General features: G+C 43.3%; 1 protein-coding gene across 1 annotated transcript in view; it reads left to right on the top strand.

The window, feature by feature from the left end:
• The window catches only part of LOC105485046 (collagen, type I, alpha 1a-like), a 117,208-nt gene that overhangs the window by 93,556 nt on the left and 902 nt on the right, over positions 1-22,750 (top strand). The window lies entirely within an intron of this gene.

Below are 22,750 nucleotides of genomic sequence, written 5' to 3' on the forward strand. Positions count from 1 at the left end.
CAATGAACAATGTTGCAAAATCATGCAAATAAAAGGTCCATCAAGCTGTAAGACAGACCAAGGTATTGTGGTGTAGTGGAGTACGAAAGGTTCATTGATAGGATTTCGTATTTTACATTGCAAATAACATTTAAGAAAATAAGCACTTGTCAAAGTTTGTTGTAGTTTCAGAGAAAAACAGCCACAATCATCCGAAAACATTATTATAGTCCTCTTCCCATTTCAACCACACATCTTTGTAAGGCTGGATTTTCTTCATTTATTTCCACCCAAACAACATATCACAACAAACTGATTGTAGAAGCAGAGGAAAGAATCCAGCTCTTTTCTATCAAGTTGTATGTTAGAAAGATTTGCAAAAATATGTGAAATGATACCTCTCTTCTCACTAAATTTTTTTGTTTTGAAATAAAACATTTTTTGTCATCTTATTATTCATAAAGATATTTTATGTATAACATGTGATGAGTTATTATTATTATTATTTTTAGAGACAGGGTCTCTTTCTATCACCCAGGCTGGAGTGCAGTGGTGCTCTCATAGCTCACTACAGCCTTGAACTCCTGGACTCAAGAGATCCTCCTGCCTTGGCCTCCCAAAGTGCTGGGATTGCAGGTATGAGTCACTGTGCCTGGCCAGTTATTACTATTATTATTATTTTTTGAGATGGAGTCTCACTCTGTCACTCAGGCTGGAGTGCAGTGGCATGATCTCAGCTCACTGCAACCTCTGCCTCCCGGGTTCAAGCAATTCTCTTGCCTCAGCCTCCTAAGTAGCTGGGACTACAGGTGAATGCCACCATGCCTGGCTAATTTTCGTACTTTTTAAGTAGAGATGGGGTTTCACCATATTGGCCAGGCTGGTTTCCAACTCCTGACCTCGTGATCTGCCTGCCTCGGCCTCCCAAAATACTAGGATTACAGGCGTGAATCACTGCACCCGGCCCCAGTTATTATTAATTTTAAATGAACAAATAGATAAATATTTTTAAATTTTCTGCTTTGATTTCTAATATGGTAAAAATTTCCAGTTATAACTCATACAGACAGAACTTCTTTAAGATTGTAAAGGGATCCTGAGGTGAAAATTTGAGAACTACTGATCTAGACCATGCTGCTGTCCCCCAGGTCATGAGTTGCAGATGGCATAGCTAAAAATACGGAAATGGCCTGGATCCCTGCGCTAGAGGAGAGCAACACGGAAGAGCCACCCAACTATGTTGGATTGTTATGTAGATGAGAAATCAGCCCTTCATAAATTTTGAGGTTGGGGTTTGCTTACTATGTAGCATAGCCTGGCCTAGTCTGCCTAACACAGCTCTGTGTTTTTTTTTTTTTTTTTTTTTTGAGAAAGAGTCTTACTCTGTCGCCCAGGCTGGAGTGCAGTGGCGCGATCTTGGCTCACTGCAACCTCCGTCTCCCAGGTTCAAGCTAGTCTCCTGCCTCAGCCTCCCCAATAGCTGGGACTACAGGCACCTGCCACCACGCCCCGCTAATTTTTTGTATTTTTGGTAGAGACGGGGTTTCACTGTGTTAGCCAGGATGGTCTCAATCTCCTGACCTTGTGATCCGCCCCCCTCGACCTCCCAAAGTGCTGGGATTACAGGCGTGAACCACCACACCCAGCCTATGTCTGTGTTTTAAGGGGATCATTCTGGCAGCAGTTTGAAAGGCTGGACTGGAATGGGGATGTGGATTTAAGGTAAGACTGAAAACAGGGAAATGAATTTTTAAGTTTTTTCATTAATCTAGTTCAGGGTCTGAACTGATGCTATGGTAGAGAGGTACAGCTAGGAAGGGAGAGGTTAGGATGTTTCCAAGACAGAATTACCTGCATTTGATTATCAATCAGTTGGGCGGGGGCGGTAAGGGTAAGGGAGGAGACCACCCCTCATATTGTCTCATGACCAATTTCTGCCTCAAAGAAAAAGTAGGAGTTAAAGAAAAGACAGAAGTGAAATCAGTAGTCAGACAGCCCGGGGCCACACCCTGGGCCTGGTAGTTAAAGATGGACCCCTGACCTAACTGGTTATGTTATCCATAGATTCCAGACATTGTATGGAAAAGCACTGTGAAAATCCCTGTCCTGTTCTGTTCTGTTCTGATTACCAGTGCATGCAGCCCCCAGTCACATACCCCCTGCTTGCTCAATCGATCATGACCCTCACACACGGACTCCCTTAGAGTTGTAAGCCCTTAAAAGGGACAGGAATTGCTTACTTGGGGAGCTCACTTTTTGGAGACATGAGTCCACCAATGCTCCCAGCTGAATAAAGCCCTTTCCTTCCTCGGTGTCTGAGGGGTTCTTATCTGTGTCTCGTCCTGCTACAGGAGAATGACAGGGAGAGGTCTTCAGAAGTTGGATTTTGGTTTCTGGGGAAATGGAGAAGTGATTTACGAGATCAGTAAGTCAGTGTGCCTTGCAGAAATTTTGTGTGTTTTGAAGGGAAAGGGCAGGATGAGTTCTACTTTAAACATCTAAGTTTTAGTTGTGGCCCATCTGTGGCCCATCCAGACAGAGAATAGCAAGTAGTACTTACATGACTATTACTATGTGCAATACATGATGTTAGGCACCAATGATACTAACTCATTTATTAAGAATATATGAAGAAGATACTCTTCTTTTTTTTTTTTTTTTCCCACTCTATCACCCAAGCTGGAGTGCAGAGGCATGATCTCGGCTCACTGCAACCTCTGGTCCTGGGTTCAAGTGATTCCAGGTGTGAGCCACAGTGCCCAGCCCTTGAAGAAAGTATTCTTATTTCTTATCCACACTTTATAGTCAGGGAAACAGACATTGTTACCCATCTGTTACCCACTGTAGTGCCTACGTGACTTAGCTGAATTCATACTCAGCCTTAACTCTGATTGTCTTTAGGAAACAGGCTGTCTGAGGTCAGAAGTTCTTTCTTAGGACAAAACTGGTCGAAGCTGGCGAACTCCAAAATGGCAACAACTGGACCTCTAAAGAACCTCTAACTTCATTATCATCCAATTTCCATACCAAATGACACTCCCTCTGGCACCATACAGTTGACAATCACCATGACAACAACTGGAAAAGACCACAAAAGGAAAATCTCCTCCTCTTTTTAGAAAAAACGTGGATATTCCTCCCCTTGCTTTTTATCCCCAACCCTTTCATTAATGATACCCCGTATCAGCCAGGTGCAGTGGCTCACACCTGTAATCCCAGCTCTTTTGGAAGCCAAGGCAGGTGGATCACGAGGTTAGGAGTTGAATCCCAGCCTGACCAATATGGTAAAACCACGCCTCTACTAAAAATACAAAAATTAGCCAGGCATGGTGGTGTGGGCCTGTAATCCCAGCTACTCGGGAGGCTGAGGCCGGGTAATTGCTTGAACGCAGAGGTGGAGGTTGCAGTAAACCGAGGTCGCGCCAAGCTCCCACTTCTCCATTCCATGGCCATCAAAGAAAGCCCGCACTGCTTGATGCTCTCTTCTGGTTGCATTTTTTTTTTTTTTTTTTTTTGAGACTGAATTTTGTTCTTGTTACTCAGGCTGGAGTGCAATGGCGTGATCTCGGCTCACTGCAACCTCTGCCTCCTGGGTTCAGGCGATTCTCCTGCCTCAGCCTCCCCAATAACTGGGATTCACCACTACAGGTGTTCACCACTACACTTGGCTCATTTTGTATTTTTAGTGGAGATAGGGTTTTTGTCATGTTGGTCAGGCTGGTCTTGATCTCTTGATCTCAGGTGATCCACCTGCCTTGGCCGCCCAAAGTGCTGGGATTACAGGCGTGAGCCACTGTGCCTAGCCTCACTTCTGGTTTCATATATTGGCTTCATGACGTCAATCAGGAAAGAGTCCTCCTTTTGATATAACTGGGATCCCCAGTAACAACATGGGAGTGTAGTGACTTCTCCGAAGATCATCCAGTTAGTGAGTGACAGACTCAGGATTGAGACCCAGGCACTTGAGTTCCAGAATCCACGCTTCTAGTGACAATGCTGTTTTATCTCTTGATGCTGTAACTGGTTAACAGTCTGAGTTCAGGGTTCAAAGAGAGCTCTGGGTTCTTCCAGGCATTAGATTGTATATTTGTTAAATTCCACCAGAAAGTCCTTTATCTCCATAAGGAGAAGACTTTTCCCTTTGTTTGGCCACATTAGGAGCTGCAGGGTTGAGCAGATTCTGTTAAAGTGTTCTGATCTCATGGTCTGTCTGAAGGTTGGCAGCTCCTCTCAGAATCCTCCACTTACAGCAGAGGATCCCACCTTTCACAAGCCTGGCTCAGCCAGCCAACACAAACAGGGGACTGAATGTGAAAAACAGGGTAGCCGTGAGGGCTTTCCAAAGAACAGCAAGAATTCGCCTTCTCTGGCTTTGAGACTCTGGATGAATGAGTGAAGTGCATTGCACCACTCCAGGAGCACCACTTGCCTTGTATTCTATTTAAATGGTGCACTCTGGAGTTGCTTTGTGTTGGCATACCTCATTGCCACCCATTTAGCATCAGTTTCCTGTTTTCCTGTGGACTGCTTTTCGAGTCACTGTATCAGTATCTGGCATGACTTTTTGTATTAACTTGATCCTCAATTCTGTTCTTACCTCATCAAACAGGATTTGGAATCTAACTCAGTGTTTGGCATTGCCACTTTTATTTGGTGCTGCCAGCATAGTGTAGGTGCCTGACTCAATATCTAAGAGGGGAAGAGGTGAGGAAGGAAGAAAAGCTCTCAGGAAGCTGGGAGGGAGTGGCCCTGATAGACGTTGCTTTCTTGGTTTACATGACCTTAGATGGGAAATAAAAACAATGCTCAAGCTCTTTCCAACCCTATCCTGAGAAACCTCTGTTATAGCCAGGATGAAATCTGCAAGATATTAATATTTATTTCAAGATGTATGTTAGTGTCCTTGACTTATGGCTGAATTTAACCACAGATAGTGTAAATGGACAGATGTAAAATTCCAGAACATCTCATTGAAACAAGAGCTTTATTTCTTTCAGGTTCAGATTCAAATGTGTAGCATAATTCCTATGTTCCAGGCTCTCTTACAACAGTTTTTAAAAGTATTTATTTGTACAGTATTCCAGATGTTAACAGCTTGGGTGTTCCTAAGACCTTCATCGTACTGGGGTCATCTTGGCCTCTACAATTTATTTTTATTTTTAATTAATTTTTAAGTTGTTATGAATTTAGGGGCACAAGTATAGTTATGTTACATGGATATACTGTGTAGTAGTAAAGTCTGGGATTTTGGTGTACCTGTAAACTAAATACTGTACATTGTATCCAATAGGTGGTACCATAGTACCCCCTTCCCATCCACCCACCTTTCGGATTCTTCAATGTCTATTATTTCCATCTTTATGTTCCTGTGTGCCCATTGTTTAGCTCTGACTTGTAAGTGAGAACATGCAATATTTGACTTTCTGTTTCTAAGTTACTTCACTTAGGATAATGGTCTCCAGTTCCATCCATATTGCTGCAAAAACACATAATTTCATTCTTTTTTATGGCCAAGTAATATTCCATGGTCTATACATATATTTTTAATCCAGTCATCTTTTGATGAACACTTAGGTTGATTTCATGACTTTGCTATTGTGTATAGTGCTACAATGAACATATGAGTGCAGGTATCTTTTGGATAAAATGATTCCTTTTCCTTTGGGTAGATACCCAGTAGTGGCATCACTGGGTCAAAGGGTAATTCTATTTTTAGTTTTTTGAGAAATCTCCATACTGTTTTTCATAAAGGTTACACTAATTTACATTCCCACCAACAGTGTATATGTGTCTTCTTTTCTCTGCATCCTCCCCAGCATCTCTTGTTCTTTGACATTTTAATAACAGCTATTTTGACTGGTGCAAGATGGTATCTCATGGTCGTTTTAATTTGCATTTCTTTGATGATTAGTGATGTTGAGTATTTTTTTCACATAACTTAAATAAAATTTGTGTTAGCTTTGTAAACATCAGGGTCCCAGGAGAAAAAGAATGGCATACTCTACAGAGGTTAACTGGGAAACTCACACCTGGGTTTCTTGGCATTCCAAAAGTCTGCACGTAAGTTCCCTGTATGTGAAGCCTTCAATGAATGTTGGAAATGCCTTTTAGCATCTAGAGGAAACATCCCAAGTAGTATAGGCTCAAGGAGTGAGGAGCCAGTAGGAGTTGGTGAAGCACATGGGGAGCTGTGACCAGCCTAAGGCATGAAGGGGAAGGGAAAGGAGAGACTAGCAGTGTTATTGGAACCTGAAAGAGCTGTAGACATGGAAGAGGGCCAGCCAGCCAGGAGGGTGGCGGTAGGTGGATCCAGGGCTCTGTGGGGAGCCAGGAATAAATACCCCACCCTCTGAGCTCTTGCTGCTGCCCCCCATTGACTGCACCCCTCCAGCAGGCAGAGGGCGAGGGATATCTGGTGATTCAATCTGTGGAGCGAATTACCCTGCTGGGCACAGAACAGAGCTGTGAAGAGTGTGGAGTGGAACCAGGACACACTTCTACCCCATATGCAGTAGGAAATCCAGTTTTTCAAGAAGTTCTTAGAGAACATAAAGCAAGAAAGGAGACCCAGAAGAAACTAGGTTATATGCCATCACAAACACCCCCTAAGATGTAGAGGGTGTCTGTGATGACATATAACCCAGTTAACCTAGCTTAAACTAACAGATATTTATTGCTGCCATGTAAGGAATAGTGAGGGGTCAGCTCCACACGGTCACTCAGGGACCCGGGCTAATGGTGCCCTATGTTCTTGTAAGTTCCAGAGGGAACATGAAGCCTTCTCAATGCTGAAGATGGAAGGGAAGTGTGCATGCCCTTTCCACTGCTTAGTCCTGGAAGTGACAGACATCATCTCTATTTATATTTTATGGATCATTTCTTCTTTTCTTTTTTGAGATGGAATCTCATTCTGTCACCCAGGTTGGAGTACAGAGGCATGATCATAGCTCACTGTAGCCTTGACCTCCTGGGCTCAAGTGATCCTTCTGCCTCAGCCTCCTGAGTAGCTGGAACTGCAGGTGCACACCGCCATGCCTGGCTATTAGGTTAATGCAAAAATAATCGCGGTTTTTGTCATTGCTTTCAATCTGCACTTACTTTTACTGCAGTTGCTTTTGCACCAACCTATAATTTTTAATTTTTTTTTTTTTTTTTTTTGTAGAGACAGGATCTTGCTATGTCGCCCAGGCTGGTCTTAAACTCCTGGCTAGCTCTTAATTTTTAGCTTTAGTTTCCTGCCCTACTTGAAATACTTTCCTCTCTCTTGGAATTTCTCCTCTCTCCCCACTAGCTGACATAATGCTAAATTCCTGTTTATTTCTTGTACTAACCAGTTAATTATCTGTTTTTTTCTTACTCTAGACTAACCTGGCTTTGTTTAGAATGGCTCAGTTCATAAGCAAAAACATCCATTAAGTATATTCTCATGAAAGAATAGGTCAATTCACTTCTTGAGAGAAATCCAGAGGTTAGCTTAAAAAAAAAAAACTAAATTTTCCCCTGACATACACTTTCTTTACTTAAAAAATGGTTACATTAAGAGTTAGAGAGAGGCTCTAAAGTGATTTACCTATGGCCACATGGAATTTGACTCCTATTTCTTGACTCTGTGTCCATAGATCTTTCCTTTATCTGACACCATTTCTTTTCTATGTTCTCTTCCTAGAAAAAAAAAAAAAAAAAAAAAAAAACCCCTTCCCTTAACACCATTTGCCTGGCCTTTCTTTAATCTTGTGCAGTTCAGCTCTGCATATCAAGAAGCCAACACCTTGGTAAGAATCATTAATTTTCAGAAGCTTTTATTTCAGTGACTCCAAAGATAATTGCTAAAAATAGGTGTATTCCCTGCAAGATGCCGTTACAATCAACTCATTTTGTGGTCAGGCTTCCCAAAGGCATGAAGGCCGTGTTGAGAATGCAAGTGTTTTAGCAGCTGTGACAAATTTCTACCATGAACAGGCATGCAGTCAATAATTAGTTTTCAGAGGCAGCCTTTGGTACTCGGAGTTAGAAGCAGGTGGGTACACATGCCTGGAGATGTCCAGGTAGACTTGGGATTTCCCAAGGGGGGAATGTGCATCATTTTTCAAAAATGCAGGAGTGGCATGGGGAAAGGAAGTTAACTGGGAAACTCACACCTGGGTTTCTTGGCATTACAAAAGTCTGCAAATATATTCCCTGTATGTGAAGCCTTCAATGAATGTTGGGAATGCCTTTTAGCATCTAGAGGAGGCATACTAATTAGTATAGGTTCAAGGTCTAAAAGAAACTAGAAGCAGGTTACAAGTGGGTACAGTTCTTAATTTCTCTAGTCCCCATTTAGGTCCGCAGAGGAAGGTAGTTCTGCTAATGCTTCTGTTTTCTTAGCAATGTGGGGAGGAAGTTTATGCATTTGGGTAAGGTGTGGCTTACTTCCTCACTGGGTGATCCAGAGGCAACTCTTACACCTTTCCCTCTCCCTGTGTCTGTGGTCATCCTTCCGCCATCTCTTTTCTTTTCCTCCCTTCTTGTCTTTCTCTCTGCTTCCTTGTATCTGCCTTCCTTCCTCTTATGGACCGATCGTCTCCCAGGTACAACAAGGGTTGGCATTTCCTTCTCCTTGTAGAGACCAGGCAGACTCTTCTGTGTTTGCACCAGCTTTTCAACCTGTAACTGGATGGGGAAATCTGGATCATGCTGGTCTCAAAGTCTAGATTTGTAAGGGGAGCCATGCGATGCTCTCCAATTCAGTTTCATAAGGAAAACTAATTCCGCAGTTGATCCTCCTCTGGCTCTTTGAATGTTTCCCTCAAATAGGTTAGAATCCACAGTAGGAGGAAAGGGCATGACTGATGTCCCTGAATTTTCTATACATGGGCGGCTGGCTGGGAACTCTGAAAAATTCCACATGAGGACTAGCCCTTGAAGACTAAGGACGATGTGGGGAAGTACATTTCTTATTATGTCACAATGTCACAGAGATAATTATATTTTTCTTGGGGTCAGCAAGGGTTTGTTCTCTCAGTGATTGGGGGTGAAGCCAGGTTGGGAAAGCAAGGGAAACTTGCCTCAACACGGGCTATTGCATGCAGAGGATGCACTTTTTAAATTTAAATTTCATGGCTTTTTGCTAAGATCCATGCTTAAAAGGAAAAAAAAAAAAAAAAAAAAAAAAGAAAAAAAGAGTATAAGCTGGGCATGGTGGCTCATGTCTGTAATCCCAGCACTTTGGGAGGCCGAGGTGGGCAGATTGCCTGAGCTCAGGAGTTTGAGACCATCCTGGCCATGGATGAAACCCCATCTCTACTAAAAATACAAAAATTATAATCCCAGTACTTTGGGAGGATGAGGCAGGCGGATCATGAGGTTAGGAGATCGAGACCATCCTGGCTAACATGGTGAAACCCTGTCTCTAGTAAAAATGTAAAACAATTAGCTGGGCGTGGTGGCAGGTGCCTGTAGTCCCAGCTACTGGGGAGGCTGAGGCAGGAGAATGGTGTGAACCCAGGAGGTGGAGCTTGCAGTGAGCCGAGATTGCGCCACTGCACTCCAGCCTGGATGACAGAGTGAGACTCCATCTCAAAAAAAAAAAAAAAAAGAAAAGAAAAAAAAATAGCTGGGTGTGGTGGCACACACCTGTAGTCCCAGCTACTCAGGAGGCTGAGGCAGGAGAATCGCTTGAACTGGGAGGTGGAGGTTGCAGTGAGCCGAGATCGTGCCACTGCACTCCAGCCTGGTGACAGAGTGAGACTTGGTCTCAAAAAAAAAAAAAAAAAAAAAAAAATTCAGTGTTATTTATTTATCTTATTTACATATATATTTTTGAGACAGGGTCTTGCCCTGTCACCCAGGCTGGAGTACAGTGGTGCAATTATGGCTCACTGCAGCCTTGAACTCCTGGCTCACTTCCACCTCAGCCTCCCAAGTAGCTAGGACCACAGGCACACGCCACCACAGTCACCTAATTTTTAAATTTTTTATAGAGATTCTTGGGGTCAACAAGGGTTTGTTCTCTCAGTGACTGGGGGTGAAGCCAGGTTGGGAAAGCAAGGGAAACTTGCCTCAACACAGGCTATTGCATGCAGAGGATGCACTTTTTAAATTTAAATGTTATGGCTTTTTGCTAAGATCCATGCTTAAAAAAAAAAGAAAAGAAAAGAAAAGAAAAAAAGGTATGTGTGCAACTTTGTTGGGTGTATTGGGTAATGCTGAGGTTTGGGGTATAAGTGATCTTTTCACCCAGGTAGTGAGCATAGTACCCAATAGGTAGTCTTTCACCCCTTGCCCCCTCCGTCCTTCCTCCCATCTTTATGTCCACGTGTACCCAGTGTTTAGCTTCCAGTTATGAATGAGAAGATGCACTATTTGGTTTTCTATTCCTGCATTAATTCACTTAGCATAATGGCCTCCAGCAGCATCCATGTTACTACAAATGATATTGATAGAAGCAGGAGGCAGATAAGGGAGGGCCCTGGGAGAATCTCCGACCACCCAAAAGTGTTTACATCAGATGCTTTCGTGCCGATGAGGGAACTTGCTCAGGGCTTTGTGTGGACATGCCCACCATGGACTGGGGGCTCGCCTGCACACAGGAGAATGGGGTGGAGCCACTGGGGATTTGTGCCTTATGCAGGAGGGAGGAGCCTGGCCTCTTCAGTTCCTGTATGCGGTGGCCTGGTGTTTAATCTGTGAGGTGGGAGCCTGTTGGCAGGACCCCTTCTTTTTATCACTGGGAGATTTTTTAAAATAAATTCTACTCTTGGCCAGGTGCAGTGGCTCACACCTGTAATCCCAGCACTTTGGGAGGCCAAGGCAGGCAGATCACCTGAGGTCAGGAGTTCGAGCCCAGCCTGGTCAACATGGTGAAACCCTGTCTCTACTAAAAAATACAAAAAAATTAGCTGGGCATGGTGGCAGGTGCCTGTAATCCCAGCTACTCGGGAGGCTGAGGCAGAATAGCTTGGAGGTTGCAGTGAGCAAAGATCGCAGCACTGCACTCCAGCCTGGGCAACAAGAGCGAAACTCCGTCTCCAAAATAATAATAATAATAATAATAATAATAATAATAATAACAACAAAATAATAATAAATAAAATAAAATAAAAATAAATTCCACTCTCCTCACCTTTCAATGTGTCCACGTGCCTAATCTTTCCTGGTTGTATGACAAGAACCCAGATTTTAGCTGAACTAAGGAGCAAAAAATCCTGCATCAATAAGACTTCAATCTTTTTTTTATGGCTGTGTAGTATTCTATGGTGTAAATGTACCACATTTTCTTTATCCAATCCACTGTTGATGGGCACCTAGGTTGATTCCACATCCTCGCTATTGTGAGTGGTACTGCAATGAACATACCAGGTGTCTTTTTGGTAGAATGATTTATTTTCCTTTGGGTATATACCTAGCAGTGTGACTGCTTGATTGAGTGGTAGTTCTATTTTTAGTTTTTTGAGAAATCTCCAAACTGGTTTCTACAGTGTTTGAACTAATTTACATTCCCACCAACAGTATATGAGCGTTCCCTTTTCTCTGCAGCCTGGCTAGCATCTGTTATTCAAAATACTCTTTAGTGACTGCTACATCTTCCCTGCCTCATAATCACCACCCTGTTACTACACTTCTGGGGGTTACTTACCAAATAACATCCGTGTAGCCAAGTCCTAGACACTGCTTTTGGGGAAACCAAAATTAAGATACTAGAAGGCCTCTTGGGTGTCAAATGTTTGGAGCACTAAACATTGGTAAGTGGAAATCCAATTGATTTCTTTCTCACCTTATCAAGCTTCTCATCCAGAGTTAAGGAACTATGAATGTCAAGTTCTGATCAAGTTAAGAAAAGAGATGTTAAAAGAGATTTTAATGGTACATTTAGCATAGCTTGAGGAATTAAAAAGTAGGAAAGGCATGATTTGGGGCAAACGTATATGACAGAGGTCATCACTTTTATTTGAATTCTGTAGCAAGTGCTAGCAATGGTAGTGGTGGAACTTTGCCAACCATAGGAATTATTAACAATTTTAAATCTTTGTCAGTTATATGAGGTTGAAAATAATGGTATCATATTTGCTGTTTTCATTCATGTTTCTTTAATTATAGTTGGCAGAGAGCATTTTTTCCTTATATTTACTAATCACTTATTTTTTCTGTAACCTATTCTACAAATTACTTAACAAATCATTTTGATGGTGGATATTTAGATCAAGTCTCCTTTTCAACGATTTTTAAAACTGCTACAATATGCATGGGGAAAATCCAATCTTCCTCATAACTAGGTTACTGCAAATTGAAAGAACAATATCATTTTTCTAGACTTTTTTGTCATAAACATTGAAATGTTTGGTATTACCCTATGTATACAGTTTTTGCAGGAAAATTGGCACAAAGATTGACAGTGTAAATTGGTACACTGTTTTGAAGGGCACTCCAGCAATTTCCATCAAAATTTAAAATATGCGTATCCATTATTTCAGCACTTTAAGAGAATTTGTCCTGCAAATACGCTTACATGAAGTTGCAAATATTATGCTTTATTTGGTGTGTGTGTGTGTGTGTGTGTGCACGCATGTGTGCGTGCATGCATGCTAGTCTATGCATGAAGAGTAGATTAGCCAAGAAGAAGAATTAATCAGGGCTGCTGACTGACTCCTTCCTGAATTTAATCCTGAAGACGATGCAGAAGAGAGATAGAGGCTCATGCATCCTAGAACCTAACTAAAATGATGGAAGTCATTTGGAGACGGAGCAAGTGGTTGATTGTCAGTAAGAAAGAGATAGGCCCAGGTGTCACAGATGGCAGATAGGCAGGGTGAGTTGAACCTTCTCTTTGCTACTTGAGCCTAGTGTGAGTCTGAGGCAGTTGGAGGAATAGCAAGGCAGGGTGAGAGTGCTGTGGAAGTGGTAAGCTTATAGCTGAGTCCAAACCTCATACCGCTTGCTGCATGACAAGCAATCAGTTGAGAGACAAGGTGTTGGGGCAAGGAAGGTGCTTTATTTCCGAGAGTCAGCAAGCTGAGAAGACGGTGGACTAGTGTCCTAAAGAAACATCTTAAAGTAACATGCATTTGGGGCTCCTTTTATGTTAGGGGAAGGAAAAGAGGAGTGAGGTTGAGATCAAAAGATGACTGCTGACCACAGGTATCTGAGTGGCATTGGTCAGGTCACAATGCTCCTATAAAGCATTCCTTTTTTCTTTTCTTTTTTTTTAGACGGAGTTTTGCTCTTGTCACCCAAGCTGGAGTGCAATGGCATGATCTCAGCTCACTGCAACCTCCGCCTCCTGGGTTCAAGCGATTCTCCTGCCTCAACCTCCTGAGTAGCTAGCTGGGATTACAGGCGTCTGCCACCACGCCCAGCTAATTTTTGTATTTTTAGTAGAGACGGGGTTTCACCATGTTGGCCAGCCTGGTCTCAAACTCCTGACCTCAGGTGATCCACCCAGCTCGGGCTCCCAAAGTGCTGGGATTACAGGTGTGAGCCACCATGCCCGGGCCACTCCTATAAATCTTTAACATAACATTGATACTTGTGTGTGCATCCTTCTTATCTTCTTGAGGGTTAGTTTTGAGAAGGGACTAGGATCATCCTTGCTTTAAGGTTAAACTATAAACTAAATTCCTTCCATAGTTAGCTTGGCCTACATGCAGAGATAAGCACAAGCAGTTAACCTAAAAGATAACACCGTGGGGGTAGGAGGTTAGGAGAAAAATGGAGTTAGTCATGCGAGGCCTTTTTCACTGTTACAAGCTGAGGCTGAGATCTGCAGGTTTGGCCCCTAGATAGTCCTGAAACCACCATTGTGAAACTATAACTGAGAAAATTATTACAGTGAAGAGATCTGACCTAACCAATTCCATCTTGTTTCTAACCTCCAAGCTGTCCTTGTTCATTCCTGGGAACTTTGGGAGGAATTTAGTTTATAGTTTAACTTTGAAACAAAGATGGTAACAGCCCTTTCTCAAAATAAACCCCCTTCCTCCCTGAGGACTGGATGGCCTTTACAGGACTAACAAATTAGCCACAAAATTAGAAATTATGGTTTAGGAGTCATGCAGCTGGAGGGTGCAAGATTCTGACCCTCCCCGAATTTCTCCTGGGGATAGCATCACTATTGTAAAATCTAAGATCAGTGCTGGAGATATTTTGCAGGCCCTGCACTTGATGCATCATCTGGCACCATCCACATTGATGAACTGGCTCATCTGATCTTGTGGACCTCTCCCACTAAGAGAGGAGACCACCCCTCATATTATCTTATGGCCAATTTCTGCCTCCAAAGAAAGAAGAAGTAAAAACTAAAAGGCAGAAATGAAATCCACAAGCAGACAGGCCAGCACCGCACCCTGGGCCTGGTAGTTAAAGATCGACCCCTGACCTAATCGGTTATGTTATCTATAGATTACAGACATTGTATAGAAAAGCACTATGAAAATCCCTATCCTGTTTTGTTCTGATCTAATTACCAGTGCATGCAGCCCCCAGTCACGTACCCGCTGCTTGCTCAATCAATCACGACCCTCTCACGTTCACCCCCTTAGAGTTGTGAGCCCTTAAAAGGGACAGGAATTGCCCACTCGAGGAGCTCGGCTTTTAACACAGGAATCCTGCGAATGCTCCCGGCCGAATAAACCGCTTCCTTCTTTAACTTGGTGTCTGAGGGGTTTTGTCTGCGGCTTGTCCTGCTACACCAGGAACTGACTCAGCTTAGACTCCCTGTGACTTCATCTCCCACCCAACCAATCAGCACTCTTGGCTCACTGGCCCCTGCCCACCAAATTATCCTTAAAAATTCTGATTCTCAAATTCTTCGGGAGACTAATTTGATTAATAATGAAATTCTGGTCTCCCTCACCAGGTGCTCTACGTGAATTACTCTTTCTCCATTGCAATTCCTCTGTCTTGATAAATCTGTTTAGGCAGTGGGCAAAGTGAACCCTTTTGGTGGTTACAGTTCCCAACAGAGGAGAACAGCACTGCCTGGAGCTTAGGATCTGGTCCATTTCCGGGGCTGGACATGGTGGCTCATGCCTGTAATTCCAACACTTTGGGAGGCCAAGGCAGGTGAATCACCTGAGGCGAGGAGTTTGAGACCAGCCTGGCCAACATGGTCAAACCCCGTCTCTACTAAAAATACAAAAAATTAGCCGGGTGTGGTGGCACATACCTGCAATCCCAGCTACTCAGGAGGCTGAGGCAGGAGAATCACTTGAACCTGGCAGGTGGACATTGCAGTGAACTGAGACCGTGCTATTGCACTCTAGCCTGGGCAACATGGTGAGACTCTCAAATAAATAAAAAAATAATAATAATTAAAAAAAATAAATAAAAATTAAAAATTCTAAGCTCCCCCACCTCCCACCCCCAACTGACTGAACAGACTCTCTCTGTGCCAAGGAGATCCCAGAGAAACTTGAAAAACGGAATTCCTGGCCATGACCGGAAAGGATATCAGATATCTCCTTTTGGAGTTTAGGCACAATTGACCCACATTAACAGTAAATAGGAGATCATAAGACTGACAAAACAGACTCTTTGTGGCAGTAAGACACCACATTCCAATCTGACTCTGGTATAGCGTCACATGACAGGCCCTGAAGGAAATCAAAATATTTTACCCCAAATTATATTTTTTGACATATTTTGAAATAGCCCTGCAAAGCCGTCTTTTTGTGGGGGAAATTTGCATCTCTAGAGAATCTCCTTTAATGCAACCAGGCCTTTCACAGATCTAGGAAAGATTAACTAAGAGTGTGACAACTTTTAAGGTCTGAAAAGAAACACTTACCATCTATTCTCTCTGAAGGCGGCTTCCAATGAGGCTTCATCTACATAACAAGAACCTTGGTCTCCACAACCCCCCTTAACTCAGGCTTCGTTCTACAGACTTCAAGTCTTCAGAAAAAACTTAACTCTTTCTACCACTTGCCAATCAGAAAATCTTTGAATCCACTTATGACCTGTGCGCTACCCCAAACCCCTGCATTGAGATGTTCTGTCTCTTTAGGCTGAACCAATGTGCACCTTCCGTGTATCGATTTATAATTTCACCTATAATTCTTGTTTTCCTAAAATGTATAAAACCAACTTGTAACCTAATCGCCTTGTGGTACCGGTTGAAGGTGTCCAGGTTCTTGACGTCTTGAACAAAGAATTGGACAAAATGCACAAACAAAGCAAGGAAAGAATGAAGCAACAAAAGCAGAGATTTATTGCAAATGAAAGTACACTCCACAGTGTAGGAGCTGGCCCAGGCACAGGGTCTCAAGAGCCCCATTACAGAATTTTCTGGGGTTTGAATATCCTCTGGAGGTTTCTATTGGTTACTTGGTGTATGCCCTATGTAAATAAAGAGGATGAAGTAAAGTTACAAAGTCATTTACTCATTGTACGCCCTATGTAAATGAAGAAGATATTTCCTGTCATAGCTGAAGGGTTTCCATCTGATTTAGTTCTAGGAAATCAACATGAACCTTATGTTCCCTGCCTCCAGATCCTATTCTCTCTCTTTTTTTTTTTTTTTGAGATGGAGTTTTGCGCTTGTTGCCAGGCTGGATTGCAATGGTGTGATCTTGGCTCACTGTGACCTTCACCTCCGGGGTTCAAGTGGTTCTCCTGCATGAGCAGCTGGGATTACAGGCATGTGCCACTGTGTCTGGAATTGGTGGGTTCTTGGTCTTGCTGACTTTAAGAATGAAGCCGTAGACCCTCGTGGTGAGTATTACAGTTCTTAAAGATGGCGTGTCTGGAGTTGTTCATTCTTCTCAGTTGGTTCGTGGTCTCACTGGCTTCAGGAGTAAAGCTGTAGACCTTCACAGTCAGTGTTACAGCTCATAAAGGCAATGTGTACCCAAAGAGCAGGCAGCAGTGTGAAAGAATGAAAGGACAAAGCTTCCACAGCATGGAAAACAACTACAGTGGACAACTGCTGGCTGGCTGGCTTGGGCAGCCTGCTTTTATTCCCTTATCTGGCCCCACCCACATCCTGCGGATTAGTCCATTTTACAGAGAGCAGATTGGTCCATTTTACAGAGAGCTGATTGGTCCATTTTACAGAGGTGGCACGTTGTCACCTCTTACCACCACGCCTGGCTAATTTTTTTTTTTTTTTTTGTACTTTCAGTAGAGACAAGGTTTCACCATGTTGTTCAGGCTGATCTCCAACTCCTAACCTCAGGAGATCTGTTTCAGACCCTATTCTCTTGCCTCAGAACACATTTTCCCAGGACTTCTTGAGACTGTTCCCAGGGCCGTGGTCACTGACACAGGCTTGGAATAAACGTGTAATTTATAGAGTTTGATTTTTTTCATCAACAGTGCTGAAGCACATTCTAGTGAGGGAGACAATAAGCAAGTAAACAAAATAACAACACAACAACAACAAACAAAAACATACTGATAAATACAACGAAGATAATAGCATGTGGTAGAGAGCAATGTGTGGGTGGAACAGGGAGGCTTTATGTGGGGCAGGGGTGTCAGCATGAGGCTGTCTGAGGAGGTGATGGTTGAATCAAGATCTGAATGATAAGTAGGAGTCAGCTCTGTGAAGATCTGGTGGGAATGAGGCAGGAGAATAGGGTCTGGAGACAGGGAACTTGAGGCCAATTTGTGCTAACTTCCTAAAAGAGAAAACACCAAGGTCTGGGGGCAGGAAATCAAAGGCCAATTAACAACAACTTCCTAAAGCTACATCAAAAGGGAAAACCCTATCTCCCCACCCCAAGTAACAAAGCATCAAAGGCTACTTTCCCTACAGCTCTCCCGCTTCTGCCATGTCTCAGCTGGAAAGGGAGAATGTCAGGCCAAGCAGGGACCATCTCTTCATCTACACAGGGCACCAATTCACCTTAGCTTTTAATTAGCTACAGACCAAATCCTTCATCCAGATAAGGGGTAGCTGATAAGAAGCTACAATGGAATACTTAAAGACTAGAACACTTTGTAACCGGGCCCTTGAGCTGCTTCCTTGGGCCCACTCTAGCCCTGCGGGGTGCTTTCTCACTTTAATCAATTCCTGCTTTCGCTGCTTCCTTCCTGCATTTCATTCCTCTGCTACTTTTGTAGCATTTTGTTCAATATTTTGTTCAAAACGCCACGGACTTGGACAACTCATAGTCAAAACCCTCCACTGGTAACAGGAACACATTCCAGGTAGAAGGAGAAGCATCTGCAAATGCTCTGAGGCGAGAATGGCACATTCTTCTACCTTCTCTTCTGTTTTTTCCTCCTCATTTCTAGTAAGTTATTTTTTAATTTTTTAAATTTTTATTATTATTATGTTGTGAGATAGCATCTCGCTCTGTCACCCAGGCTGGAGTACAATGGCGTGATCTCGGCTCACTGCAACTTCCGCCTCCTGGGTTCAAGCGATTCTCCTGCCTCAGCCTCCCAAGTAGCTGGGATTACAGGTGCACACCACCACACCTGGCTAATATTTGTATTTATAGTAGAGATGGGGTTTCACCATGTTGTTCAGGCTGGTCTCGAACTCCTGACCTCAAGGAGACCCACCCACCTCGGCCTCCCAAAGTGTTGGGATTACAAGCATGAGCCACCAGATCCAACCTCTAGTAAATTATTGAATAAATGTCTACATTGTGACAACAATGTCCTCACAATCTTAATCACCTGTGACTCAGTTTCTGCTCCTACAGATTGGCTGAAACTATTCTCCTGATGGCCACCATTGTTGTTAGCAGTGGCCAGTCCATAAGGGTCAGCAGCAACCTCAGTTCTTGCTTCCTCAGAAGAAAGAATTTAACTGAGGGGCATAGGCAGAAGGAGAGATGGAGACAAATTTTAGAAGAGGAGTGAAAATTTATTTGTTAATTTTTATTTTTTATGATTTTTTTGAGATTAAGTTTTGCTCTTGTCACCCAGGCTGGAGTACAGTGGTGCAGTCTCAACTCAATGCAACCTCCACCTCCTAGGTTTAAGCAGTTCTCCTACCTCAGCTTCCCAAGTAGCTGGAATTACAGGCATCCACCACCACTCCCAGATAATTTTTGTATTTTTAGTAGAGATTGGGTTTCACCATGTTGACCAGGCTGGTCTCAAACTCGTGACCTCAGGTGATCCACCTGTCTTGGCCTTCCAAAGTGTTGGGATTACAGGTGTGACCCACTGCACCCGGCCTGAAAATATATTTAAAAACTTTAGAGCGGGACTGAAAGGAGGTAAAGTACACTTGGAAGAGGGCCAAGCAGATGACTTGAGAGAGTCAAGTGTGCACTTTGACTTTTGACTTGGGGTTTTATACATTGGCATACGTCTGATTTGCTACTTCTCCCCTGCTTCTTCCCTCAGGGTGGGCTCTCTGCATACATGGTGGCCTGCCAATGTTTGGGAGGGGACCACCGTGTGCAGCATGTTCACTGGAGTTGTACACATGCTCCCTTGAGGCATTATTCTCTTACCAGCCGATTGTCCCTAGGAGGTCATATACCAGTTAAACTCTGCCATTGTGCCTCTTAGTGTGCATGCTTGAGCCCACTCACCTAACTCCTGAGATCTTATCAGGAAGCTGCTGATCAACAATTTCAGGTTTTTTTCTAGCTATAGGGAGACTTCCTTTCCCTGGCACTGGCTGCAACCAATTATTATTGACCGTCACCTGATGGTTGCCTGACATTCCTGGTTGGGGGGGTGGTGGGACAGGGGGAGCCCTCCCCTGCCCTGCTCATGCCTGATGAGCTACCTACTGTAATAATGTCTTTCTAGGTGTGACAGTGACCTGAGAATAAGAAAAAAGAAACAGAATGTTAGACCCTGAGTCCTTTTGTCCAGTAGTTGGACATCAGTAGCTCAGCCTCATTCTGTGAGACAGTAGATCTTTACCAGGGTAGGGAGTATAGGAGAAACCTTCATAAGATATGAAAGCCCCCTTAGACTCCTGTAAGCTGGATTGGGTACCCATCTTTGTGTTTCTCTAGTCTCCGGTCATAGCTGTCCTCTCTTGCCTTTACCTGTATGGAACGTTCTTTCTCTTTGATCTTTACTAGGCTGCCCATTTCTCATTATTTAAACTGATAGATGGAATTATAGATTCAATCTATCTGTGATAGATTGGCCCCACATTCTCCCTTGTTTTTTTTTTTTTTTTTTGTAGTTTTTTTGTTGTTTTTGAGATGGAATCTCACTCTGTCACCCTGGCTGGAGTGCAGTGGTGCAATCCCGGCTCACTGCAACCTCCACCTCCTAGGTTCAAGTGACTGTCCTGCCTCAGCCTCCTGAGTAGCTGGTGTTACAGGCATCCACCAACACACCTGGCTAATTTTTGTAGTTTGAGTAGAGATGGGGTTTTGCCATGTTGCCCAGCTGGTCTTGAACTCCTGGTGTCAAGCAATCCACCCACCTCAGCCTCCAAAAGTGCTGGGATTCTAGGCATGAGTCACCGTACCCGGCCTCTCCCGTGTAATAGTATCATGCATCCATTTGTCATGGCCTCATAGTGGGTAGCATCTACTTTCCTGTCTCTTGGCTGTTACTTTGGCTATTGGGATATTAATAGACATGATGCAAGCAGAGGCTTGGGACGTGCTAGGTGGGCTGGACTTCCTGCATTCCTATCATTACTGTAGGATGGAAGTGCTCCAGGAGTCCAACCCATCTCCCAAAAAGGGGAGACAGTGCAGCATACATGAACCCAACCCAGCCTGGATCAGCCAAACCCCAGTGAACCAACAGATGTGTGAGCAAGAAATTCACATAAGTTTGACATAAATATAACTCAATGCATACGAATTGAATAAATAAATATTGCATATACTGCAGTAGTCTATAGGCTTGTCCGTGAGCTCTTCGGTGTTGGGGGTAGGAACCTTGCTGCATAATAGGGGCCATCAATGGTCCAGGTAAGCAGTAGGCACTCTGAATACTTTTTGGAGGAGGTCTGAGTCTTCTTCAGGAATCTCTCTAGCAGCCTCAGCTTCCATTTATTGGCTATTCAGGCAGGAGTCAAGGCAGACTTCTGCTAAATTTTCATGGATTTCAGAGTTTGGTCCCATGAGTTCTGATTTTATGGCCCTTTTCTTACTGACATGAATTATTATGTGCATTCTCTGCTTTGAGTGATCTTCAAGGCTAGACATTCTCCCAAGCTACTAGGTACCCAGGACATGCTGCAGAATGATCTGAGGGTCTGCATAGTGATGAGGGGTGATTTGATGTCTGCTCATCATGGAGGATGAGATGGACAGATACAATCCCATGTGTCATCAGTGACAAATAGCAATGCCACCTGATTTACAGGTCTCCTAGGGCACTCCCATTGTGCATTAAAATGTCTGTGTTGGAGTGTACTTTGTCTGAGTGTCTTGGCTCTGGCCTTGGGGATTTAAAAGAGGAATTGACTCATATTGCCTTTGTTGGCCAGATGAAGCTCTGGGTGATAATTCTAAAGTAAGATGTCTGTGTAGAGAACACCAAGATCTATCTGCATGAGGTGGGAATCGTTTGCTTTTCTGTCCAACGTGTTTTTTTCTTTTTTTTTTTTTCTCTCTCTCTCTCTTTCTCTCTCTCCCTCTTTTTTTTTTTTTTTTTTTTTGCCTTTTTCTTTGGGAAAATGACATTTCCCCATTGAATATTGTATTGGTGGATGTGGTACCTGTCTTAATTTAGATTGCCACCAAAGTAATCTTAGGTAAAGAAGTTGAGTTCAAGTAGTTTATTTGGGATGCGGTTTTGAGCCTGCTTCAACCTCCCAAGTAACTGGGATTACAGGCATGCACCACCACACCTGGCTAATTTTTTGTATTTAGTGGAGATGGGGTTTCACCTTGTTGGTCAGTTTAGTCTTGATCTCCTGACCTCAGGTGATCCACCCACCTCAGCCTCCCAAAGTGCTGGGATTACAGGCGTGTGCCACCATGCCCAGTGTACAAAGTGCTATGTAAATATTAGTTATTGTTATGCCTAAGGGACGTATCTGTGTGAAGACTGGCCTATAAGTCCCTGTGCTTTTAGGATTCCAAATCATGCTTCCTCAACCTGTGAAAAGCACAGATCAGCTGCCCTTTCTTGGGCCTGGCTCAGTGTTTGCATTAGAGAAAAGGGAAAAGTACATTCCAAAATCACTTACTATCATCTCAATTTCTAATAGGTTAGGAAAAAAAAAAAACCAAACTCAAATCGCCTACTATGTGCCAGGCATCATGACAGATATCTCTTTGAAGATCCTAACAAGACCACTGAGAGACAGATACTATTACTGCCAACAGAAATGCTAGCTTTTCTCTCAGACACAAAATTATTTTTTTAATTTTTTAGAGAAACGGCTTCACTCTGCTGCCCAGGCTAGAGTGCAGTAGTATAATCATAGCTTACTGCAGCCTCAAACTCCAGAGCTCAAGCCATCCTCTTGCCTCAGGCTCCCAAGTAGCTGAGATCACATGCATGTGCCATCATGCTTGGCTAATTTATTTTTTGTAGAGATGGGATGTCAATATGTTGCCCAGGCTGATCTGAAATTCCTGGACTCAAGTGATCCTCCTGCCTTGGCCTCCTAAAGTTACAAGTGTTACAAGTGTAACAAATGGTTATAAGTGTAAGCCACTGTGCCAGCTCAGAACAACTATTAATATTTCCAATATGCAAAGAACTCCCTTGAGAAGAAACAAATAAACCACCTGCTAGGAAAATGAGCAAAGGCAATGAGTAGACCCCTCACCGAAGAGGACATCCAAATGGCCAAAGATTATCTCTAAGGATGCTCAAGGACGTGCAAATTAAAGCTAAAATAAGATACAATTTTTTAATCCATTAGACTGGGAAAAAACTAAAAAGAGAAGCTATT

Source organism: Macaca nemestrina, chromosome 18 (genome assembly GCF_043159975.1).
Source record: "Macaca nemestrina isolate mMacNem1 chromosome 18, mMacNem.hap1, whole genome shotgun sequence".
Lineage (NCBI taxonomy): Eukaryota > Metazoa > Chordata > Mammalia > Primates > Cercopithecidae > Macaca > Macaca nemestrina.